Source organism: Bidens hawaiensis, unplaced genomic scaffold (assembly GCF_021521415.1).
Source record: "Bidens hawaiensis isolate Kalapana, Puna unplaced genomic scaffold, B.hawaiensis_p1.1 tig00037730_1, whole genome shotgun sequence".
In the NCBI taxonomy this organism is placed as follows: Eukaryota; Viridiplantae; Streptophyta; class Magnoliopsida; order Asterales; family Asteraceae; genus Bidens; species Bidens hawaiensis.
This window is the reverse complement of record NW_027496606.1, coordinates 73,433-84,078: the sequence shown is the minus strand read 5'-3', so window position 1 is coordinate 84,078 and position 10,646 is coordinate 73,433. Positions and strand designations below refer to the sequence as shown.

The 10,646-nt window shown below is 30.2% G+C and overlaps 1 long non-coding RNA gene across 1 annotated transcript; it reads left to right on the top strand.

Annotated features, from left to right (window-relative positions):
• Positions 1-561: 561 nt before the first annotated feature.
• On the top strand, positions 562-2,763 carry LOC143589694 (uncharacterized). The gene is made up of 3 exons (XR_013145329.1): positions 562-654; positions 906-983; positions 2,454-2,763. It is a non-coding gene; the product is annotated as an uncharacterized LOC143589694 (long non-coding RNA).
• The last annotated feature ends 7,883 nt before the right edge of the window (positions 2,764-10,646 follow it).

Sequence of the window (10,646 nt, the reverse complement as noted above, 5' to 3'; positions counted from 1 at the left end):
GTCAATCCTGAAAATCAGTGGTCGCCGACACCACTTGGACGTCACAACTCACAAACATCAACATAACCTTCGCCGTCTTATGCTTCTTTCTGACTAAAAAAGCCGACGTCAATCCCAGACAACATTTGTTTGGATCGAGTTCAAAAGGTAATCCTTGTCATTAGTTTTTCGTTTCTAGACAACCTTAATAAGACCTTGATCTTCTAAAGTTTACCAATCATATAACCAGTGTTGTAAAATTTGGTTAGTGAAGTTGGTGTCAATTGGTTTTTTGTGTTGCGGGTTGTGGTTAACCGTAATGTACCGATGATTTGTGTAATAGCGCTCATACTTCACGATGTATGTTATTCTTATTAGTTATCACTCAAGAACAATATAACATATTGCATTTATAATTTCAGTTACAGTTCACTGTCAATGTTTTTTATATTTATTTTATTAATTTTAATGGTTAAATCAATGATGTGAACTTAATTTCTTCCACCAAATTCATGGATTTGTTTAGAGTATGTGAAGATTTAGAAAACAAGGATGGACTTCAAATGATATACAAAATTGTCAAAGGGATCATTAGTAGCAATTTATTGTAGTTTTGCTCAATAGTCCTCACTCTTTAGATCTTGATAAAAATTTTGGCAATGAATTATTCTTTTGGTATGGCTTTGTTATTTTTAACCAGGTTATAATTTTCTTTTATAAACTCTTATTATTTAGTAAATGAAAGCTCTTTACAGATAGCTTCCCATGCTCACTAATTACTATTTTGTAATATTCATATGTTTTAAAAATATTCTTCATGTGGATACCATTTTTTTAGCATATTAGTGATTCTTCTATTAACAATGTCAATATAAAATATATTTAGTAATAATATATTAGTAATTGTGTCATATTGGTGTTTGCAGGTTGAAGGGTAAAATGAGAATGTTCAGGTCGATTTCACCTTCTGGCCAGATCAGTCCACATCGGTTCTAGAAGATGTGGTATGTACAATTTCATACATAATAGCTTTATATATTAATATTTGACGGATATACTAATAAAAACTGAAAAGAAACATGGGAAACGCTTGACTGAAAAGAAACATGCCAAAAATTTATAACATTTGACTCAATATTCAATAATGGTTAGGCTTATAACCGAAGTAACGAAACAAACGCCCTGCAAACCGTTCATAACACGTTTGGCAAGAAGTTCGTTTATTTTGGTTGAGTTAATAAACGAACACAAATTGTCATTCATTTAGTTAAATGAATGAACATTGTTTCGTTTGTTCATTTACATTTATTTATGTTCATTTATTGATGTTCATTTATGTTCGTTTAGAATATTAACGAATAAACACAAACGGGTATGAACACGTTTGTTCATCCACATTTGTTTATGTTTGTTTATTGATGTACATTTATGTTCGTGTAATACGTTTTTTTACACCTTTGACAGCGAGAAATGTATTGGAAGGAAATGAGTTTTACATTAAATGGTGTTTTAAACTTAGAAATTTTGATGGATTGTATAGATACTTAAATTATCTTTTTTATGCGGCCATTTCAACCCGGATTTATTTTGGTCACAACACGTTCTGACCCAAACAAATTGATCTTTTCTGAAAATGGCCCATTGACCCAAACAAATCATTAATTTTTAATAAATGGTCATACTGACCCGAGCCAGTGGTCGTTGTACACAAGCAACTTGATCTTTTTTAAGTGCCCCTTTATTAGTTTAACAACTACGCACGGTTATGTGCGTATGGATGCAAATATTAATCCGTTTCATAATCTGCCATTTTGCCATCGTCGTGACAAAATAAGGTGGTAATGAAAATGTCTCGTGTTATATGAACTACTTTTAATTTACTCTTCATTGTTGTCTTTTTTCTTAAATATAAAGGGATAAAAAACACGATAGTAAAGATGATAGATGTTAAAACTTATGATGCTATTTTTTTGAGTTTTAAAGTCTTTATTGTTGATATTTTATCATACTATTTGATGCCCTTTTCAAAGTTATAGATTTCAAATCTTTATGTTTTTATTTTACATGTATCATGCCATAGATTATGTGGAGGGAATAAAATATTATGGAACAAAAGCAACAATCAAACGAGTTTAGTTTGTCACAAATTTGGTGGTTCATTTTGTCAAGTTCTTAACAACATTGAAGTAGGTTGGTAGGTTTACATTAATTCTTGATTCTTTGTGCCAAATATCATATATGGAATGAAAGAACCAAATTATAGATATCAAGTAGCATATACTAAATCGAGATCGGCGTACATAAATGTGTGATGATATCAAGTAAATCCGGATCTTTATGGTGATAACAAGACTACTCACTCACTAGATTGTAAGTACTATAATTGTTTTCTGTAGAGTTGTACTTCATGTGGTGGAAGTTGCACATTTACATGAAAAAAAATGTTTTTTATTTTAATCTTTCTTTTGGTGCAGATTGATGCATATCAAGCTACAATCCATTATGCTCAAGGTTTATTCCACCCAGTAGTATCATAGCAATGGGCGCAAGCAAATCCTTGTTTCTACAATCGATTGTGCTAAAAGTTTACTCCCTAATTCGTTCTTGAAGGTCTGTAAATATAACTCCTCGATGTAATACTTTTATATATTTTTGAATTAAAAAAGAATTTGAGGATGTGTTGATGATGCTTTGTTTCTTAGTTTCATATAAGATATTGAGTGAGTAAAATGGGTGAAGATTAGCTATCTTTTTACTCTTTTGTTTTCCATCTTGATTAATAACTAGCTTTTTTTTTGGTGACATAATCAATTGTAGTTACTTCTAGCAAGTTTTTGAAATGTTTGGACAAATAAAGACCCGTGGCAATTAAAATCATTCGATCGACAAACAAGTATCATGAAGCTTCCATGATTGAAATTGATTTTTCACAAAAGCTTGCGAGAGACGATGTCTCACGATAGGTGTTTATTTATTTATTATTTTCTTTTTAAAATTGTTTCATGAACAAAAGGTAGTGTTGGTGCCTTACGGTAGATGTTTTTATGAAAGTTGCCATGATTAAAAGTTGTTTATAAATAAGTGTGGCAACAAATATAATTACAAAATTTATAATCTTTAATAATAATATTATGAGGTTTTATGCATAAGAATCATATGTTGTTTACAAACTTTTGTCCAAAGTATGTGCGAGTCATGTATGAGTACATTTTTTCCGTGTAATATAACTTTGTTGATCATCTAATGTTTAGGCATTAAAGGAATATTTTGGGATAAAACATTAAATCACTTTTACCCATTCAACCAGTTTATTTAACATGTTAGTACTAAAATGTAACCTGAGTCGATCATTATTTTGTTAACATGGTGTTTTGTTTTATAACCTACGAGACTGCTTTGATTGAATGCTGTGAAATAACCAAACGATTGCTGTAAAACCCAGAATATCTCACATATTCATTTTTATTCAAATTATGTGTATTATAAACTTTATGTAGTTTCTAATAAATTATGGTGGTGACATATGGTAGATGGAGAATAATTGAAGATACAATGAGCCTGGGAGACGTACCATCTTTGCAATACCGTTAACTCAACAATTGTTTCTCTATTCTCCATCTACCCACTCTTCTTTCAATAGAAGCTACTTTAAACTATTGGTCTATGATTAGCTTAAAATGATAAATTTGTTTATAATCTTCTTTATTTATTGTTTTATGGTTCCTTTATATGAGATTTCCAATTTAGCTCTACAGTTTCAATAGGCTGATTGCTATTCTCCCTATTAATGAATCGTTCGAATTTGTCTCAAAAATTATACAACTTTATAACAAGTTCATACAAACATAAATAAAACAAATAAAAAAATTAAGGTTTAACTCTATCTAATACCTAAACACACTATACAAGAAATATATATATTTCTAAAAATATTAAAAAATCTAAAAGTAACCTGCGTGACATGCAGGTTAAAATTAAGCTAGTTAGTATATAATTGTTACTTTTAATTTAAATCATGGTTCACACTTAAATTTATTTGTTAACATATGTCATTACTACTAAGATGGATGTTATATTGTATATCGAAATCTATGAACATGCAAGTGTCGTCATCTTGTATCAGCCAAAACCCTAATTAAAAAATCAAAACTTTATAATCGTATAATGGTTAGTGATTACACCTAGAAAAACATCGTGTTTGGAGAATAGGGAAAACATTATTGGATTAGACCTAAGACGATGACCCTCGAGTATAAGCGATGCCGATCAAGTACGTTTTGAAAGGATATGTACAATATTAAAAGACTTATGAGGGTTTGTATTGCATGCCTTTTTAAGTATTTATCTTTGATACATTGGCGTAGGGGGAGTTTGGTGGATAAAGCCAAGGTCGTAGACCATGTGACGAAATGTCAACCAATAGTTTATGTGGCGCTTGTCTTTGAGGGAAGACTTTAGAAATGCAAGTGTTCTTTACTAAATACAAAGTTACTTCGGTCATTTCTTTATCTTCTTCTAAATAGGTATACGCATATATTAGGTGTAAGGAGATCTTGGAGGGCATGCTCCAAAAACATGTTATAGTTTGAGGTTGTGTAATATATATTTTAGAGGCACGTTTGATTTGACAAACATATCTTATCAGAGTGTCAAAACATTACTCAGATGAATACTTGTGTTTCTCTATATACATAACTTAATCGTTTTGTGTTATGTACAACCAGAAGAGACCATTAGAGATCTCTAGTTCTTTAGTTTTGCAAATGACTAAATAGAATGATTTTAGTAAACCAAATTAAAAGTTTAAAACAAAGTTGTGTTTTGAGAAATCAAACTCATAATTTGTATCATTTTTTATATATCATTTTTTATCATGTAAATAAGTATGAAGAAAACTAAAAATTGATGAAGAAAACATATTCAACTAAAAAGGCAAAAATATGATAATATGTGATTGTGTGTTTAGAATTTTAAATATGGAGAAACTAATGTCGCATATGTTATGATAATTAAAAAGATTCCAGAGAAAAATGCTTAAAATGATTGGGGTACATGTGTCATCCAACATCCCATGCGAGTGTCACAATCATTTATTCCAAAACTTATATCAAACCATAGGAAAGTACCATATTTGTAACATACATATTTTAAAGGGATAAGAAGATGATTGAGTTGTTATTTTTTTTGGTGTTTATGCTTAACAAGGCCTAAACTTTGATTCAGTTTTCAAAAGGGATAAGAAGATTTGATAAGACAAATAATAAAACCGTCATTACTTTGAAATTTGGTAAGGTCACAATATATGATTACTTTTAAAACAATAAGAAGCAAAAATTTTATAGGTAAAGACTAGAAAAAGGAGGTAAACATACATAATAATTTAATTTCATAAATGGTTCTTACATATAATAATTTACATGTATATATGCCATCTCTTTCAAACTATCTTTTGATTGCTTGTCAATAACTTTATATTTTTTTTATGAAATATGTTTTGTTATGCCTTTTTCTATATACCACATTATCCTCATAAAATAAAGGCCATCCTTCTTTTGATTGCTTGTCAATAACTTCTTTATTTTATTTTATTTTTTTTCCATTTTCTAGATGAAATATGTTTTGTTATGCCTTCTTTAATATACCTTTTTTCTGATTTAAGATATGCACACCACATTATCTTCATAAAATAAAGTTTGATTTCTTTTGGTTGTCTCGATGTCACATTCTTCATGTTGGTTGATCATCTGCTATCGTCTTTCAAGTTTATAATGGGGATTTGGAGCAGAATCAGGTCATGGTGCAATCTTCCGATATCTGCCACAACAATCTAAGGATATCATTTTGTTGGTAGTTGGTTAATCAGTGGGGTACAAGCAGTGACGGATCTTAAACACATAATATATGTCGGATTTGACCAGAAGATCTTGAACAATAATTTTGATGAAACAGACTCAATGCTTACCATTTATGTTTCCCGAAAAAATTACACTACTAAACGGAAAAGCTGGATGAGCAACAACCTGGCCCGGCCCACACAAAGACCCCCCTCCCCCCCTCGCGTACAAGAAAATGATAGATCAAATTCTTTGGCGACTATGTGGTTCAATAAAGTATGTTTGAAACAAAATATTGTATTGTAAGATATCAATTTGACCATTTTTCTAGTGATAAAAAATAGATCTAAGTTAGCATGCTAGACCCGGACAATTGGTACGTTTGGTATAATAATTACCCAACATGAGACTATTCAACTAACTTTGACTTTGAATTCGTATGGTAAAATAGACACCACATAATAGGACAAAAATATATGTTTAATATCATTTCAGTGAACGTGTTAGTTGAGGATATGTTTTGGTACTACTCGTTCGTGTGCGTTAACATTAACAATACACATTAAAGCCATTGATGCTCTTAAATATGATGTTTCGTCATTAATAATAAATTCATATTTTTGTTTTAGGTAAATGGTCATTTTCATTGTCTGTCACCAATAAACATTAAGCAACACAAATTGTTCATGTGCACATATATTATTCGAGTATGTTTGGGAAAAAAAAAGGTATTTGTTCCAACTATTTTAAATCTTGAGAAATGTTTCAACCATTTTATATCTTTTATGAATCTTAGTATCTAATGAGATATAATAATATCCACAAATGATTTCATACCTTACATATCTTACATCTTTGGCTATATGGACATAAGGTCCATGCACTTTCCGTGCAATGCGTCATGCTAAATTCAATTTCAGAGGTTGTTTAGTAATCTTGTGCGGAGCCATTAAGAGAAATGACATATTAAGATGTAACTTTTGAATTGTTCAGCATGTTTTCAAAACTTACCCACTAAAAGCCTCCATAAACCATTAAGAGATGTATCTTAAGTGAACCAAGCGCACTCTACATCTTAACGATTCAATGATTTATGCTATAGCCAACCATTTATAGCTCTACACCCATAGAGGAAGAAAGTCATATATGGTCCTTATATTAGGCATCGCACCTATCAACATATCATTTCCAAAACATCATTGCCACCAATCTTATTTGGGTTCCATATAGTTTAAACATGATATAATACATTGATATTTCGTAAATTTCATATACATGTGGTTCTTTTGGAACCGTCATTTAAGTTTACCATCAAGAGACTCTTATAGGTCTCTGTTGTCGTGTTAATGATCTTAGTTCTCCGCTATCTTTTATCAAGGATTTTTTTTGGGTACTTTTTACAAACAATTGGTCTATACATAACAAACGTGTCATAGACTCGTGACCGGTCATTTTGGATCAACTATATGACTTGCTTGTCTAAGAAAAGATGCATATAAAAGCGAGAAAAGTTATGTAAATGAGAGTATGAGACTATTGCATGAATACATAAGATAGTCAACTTTAACCTATATACATGCAAGAACCTAGTATCAAGACACTAGGAAGATGCACATGGAATCTTTTGTATTTTGGTTGCTCATTATTGCTTAACATCTAAAAAAAAAGTTTTATAGTCTTCCCAATTTAACTGGCATATCTTAAATCTCATCACCTATTATATATTATTATTATTATTATTATTATTATTATTATTAAAAATCTGTTTGGGATGGTGGTAGGGGCAGGGAGTAAACTTGATCGTTGGTGAATAATATACTTGGGGTGGCCTTGTCGATCTTCTTCGTGTTGCATCGAAACCGAGCTAGGCAGATCAATGTTTCTCAATGGTTTCAGTTCATCGCATACAACCCATGTCAACACCCACCCCTCTATTCCACATTGTCAGTATACCTCTCAATGACTCATGAATATCAAGCATGAGATGACCGAGGTTTTTTAATAAACTTCAAATATCGCTCTAAATTTAAGCACACGATGTGTCTTGTTCTAATGTTCTATATTCACTTACATTTTTTTTTATCTTGTATTCATCTCACACACCTTTGTCCCTTTACAAATTGGTTTTCTAGGGTTCCAAAATTTCAAATGTATGGATGGCAATTAATTTGAACTTGATTAAAGTACCCGAAACCCGAAGCACATGGGACGAGTGTAGGGTCAGCTATCTGGTATCCAACCACGTATATGATTACTTTTAAAAAAATCTCACAGGTATGAAATTTGGTGATACACCCGTAAATATACACGACGGCCAACGGAATTACCTGATAACATATACCCAACATGATTTTCTTTCTTTTTATTCTATTTAAGTCTATATGTTATATTATATACCCGATTACCAAACCGATTTATTTTAAGTATACATAGTATATAATAAACTCAATATATTTTGAGTATATACGGTATATTATATACCCAAGCCCGCAGGTATGCCCGAAACCCGACGGGTTTTGGGCCGGGTATGAAACATGTTTATACAATAAGGTATAGGTTAAACGAGATTACCTAAACCCGATTATCGCCATCCCTATGCAAGAATTCTAACGTTTCACGGTTAACCACTCATGAGTCATAACAAACCAAACCGGCAAACCAACATGTAAAAGTGCAAAAACATTTATTTTGAACTAATTGGTTACATTTCTCCGATTAATCTAACTTTCGGTTTTGATCCAACTTTGGCTCAAAACCGACCTAAATCGATCATGCACGTCCCTAACTAAAACTCTATAACATATGAACATAGTACTTGAATTTATTCGATTTCGAACCTTTGAATAGAGGAATAGAATCGAAACTCTCACCGGGAAGGAATTTCCTTCCGATCTCCTCTAATGAGACTTTCACACGACCCCTCACTTTTAGGTTTTAGTCTGCAGATATTCTAATAATGGAAAAACATAATCTTGCTAAATTAAAACAAGATAAGCTTGCATATTTTAACAAACAAGATAAATATTCCCCAACTCAAATTAACATTATTTTGATCCTCTATAAAAATAAAGCAACGTTATTCTATTAATTTATTATATTATATTAGTTTATTAAGGTGGCATGATTAAAAAAACTAATAAAATATTAATTTGAGGACTACAAAGAATAAAGACACTTGGCCGAACGATTGAGCTGTCTAATTGGATCTTGAATCTTGATAACTCGTTAGGTTCCCTCGGCAAACCTTTAAAAATTTGCAATTCAAATTTCTTTTTCCTTTTCTTTGAACTTTCATATCTCTTTTCTTAATTTATATTTTCTAAGTATAACTATTACAATAAGTTTAGTCAACTATTAGTCTGTTATATTTTTACCAGCAATACAACTATTAGTCAATCTTTTTTAACCCCGGTTTAACAACAGTAATCTGCCCCTAATAATATAATTACGCTTTCGATTGTAGTATTGTTATCATAATTATATAACTATATTATTGTTGTTGTTGATATGCTCATCATCGTTAATATGTTAGGTACTTAGGTTATATTTAAAACTAGAAATGTTTTAAAGTTGTAATTTTATATTTGTATTGTTATTCTAATTTATTTTTATTTAGGGTTAGAAAAACTACAACAACTCAAAAATGACAAAAATACTCAAACAAAGATTATATATAAAGTTAGATGTGTTTTATATGTGTTCTTAGTGTTTTTTATAATTTTTTTAACAACTAGTGTTTTTAATTACTGAACAATATTTTTTTATTTTACTATATTCACTCTTTGAAAACGTCTAGTGAGTCTATATCGCTTAAGTTTCATATACGTATATACCCGGAAAAAAAAGTGTCAAATACTCTATAACACGTATGTCATTGGCACAAATATATGCGCAGTTGATCTAGTCTTGTTATTGAGTATTATAATTAAAAAAGTTTAAAAAGATATAACCAATGATGAATTTTAGAAATTATTCTAATATTAATTTAAATTTCATATTTGATATTTCATGTATAAAAACACTCGCTTACATGTTATTTATTAGCTTTTGAAAAAAAAAATCTTAACTCAAAAAATTTTAGTGTTTTAATCGACAAAAGGACATATTAAATATCACTTTGAGTATTTGTCACATAAAACTATAACTTTAGATTTATATAGCCACTCTTTTATGAAAATAATTAGTTAATCAATAAAAAAATATCGTTGAAGATAATTTGGCTACGTTAAGCCTTTTAATCTATGATTTGGTTATTATAATTAGATTGTATTAAGCTGAGCTGAGTCAAGCTACTCATTTAATTTTGAACTTGAGCTTGAATTCACCTGACTTGCGTAACTTGGCAGACTCGTTGCCATCTTCATTCATACACTTTATTATGATGGTTTTAAATTATCATAAATATTTATAGATCGAGTTATGGAAAATAAGACCATGACTCACAAAATTATAGTTGTTAATGGCATAACAATAAAAAATAGTTCTTTTAACGCAATGCATGCAGCATGCCTTTTATCTTAATTTGTTTTAGTTTCGAGAAATATGATATTTTAAATTTACTTAATTAGCTTATACATCTATTGAGAATTATATAAGTTTTTAATATGTTTATGAGAACAAGTTTAGAGTAAAATTAGCAATATCACACAACAATTTACAATACTTCCTCGTTGAAGTACTCTCGATGAAAATAGAAACCGTCAATGATACCCTGTCTGAAAACATGAAGTGGGTAAAAACTTTATCAATAGATTATCAACATAAATTGTCAACACATATTACCGACAAAGTTTACTAGTAGTACACATGCATGTCAAAACTTACAGATTAACA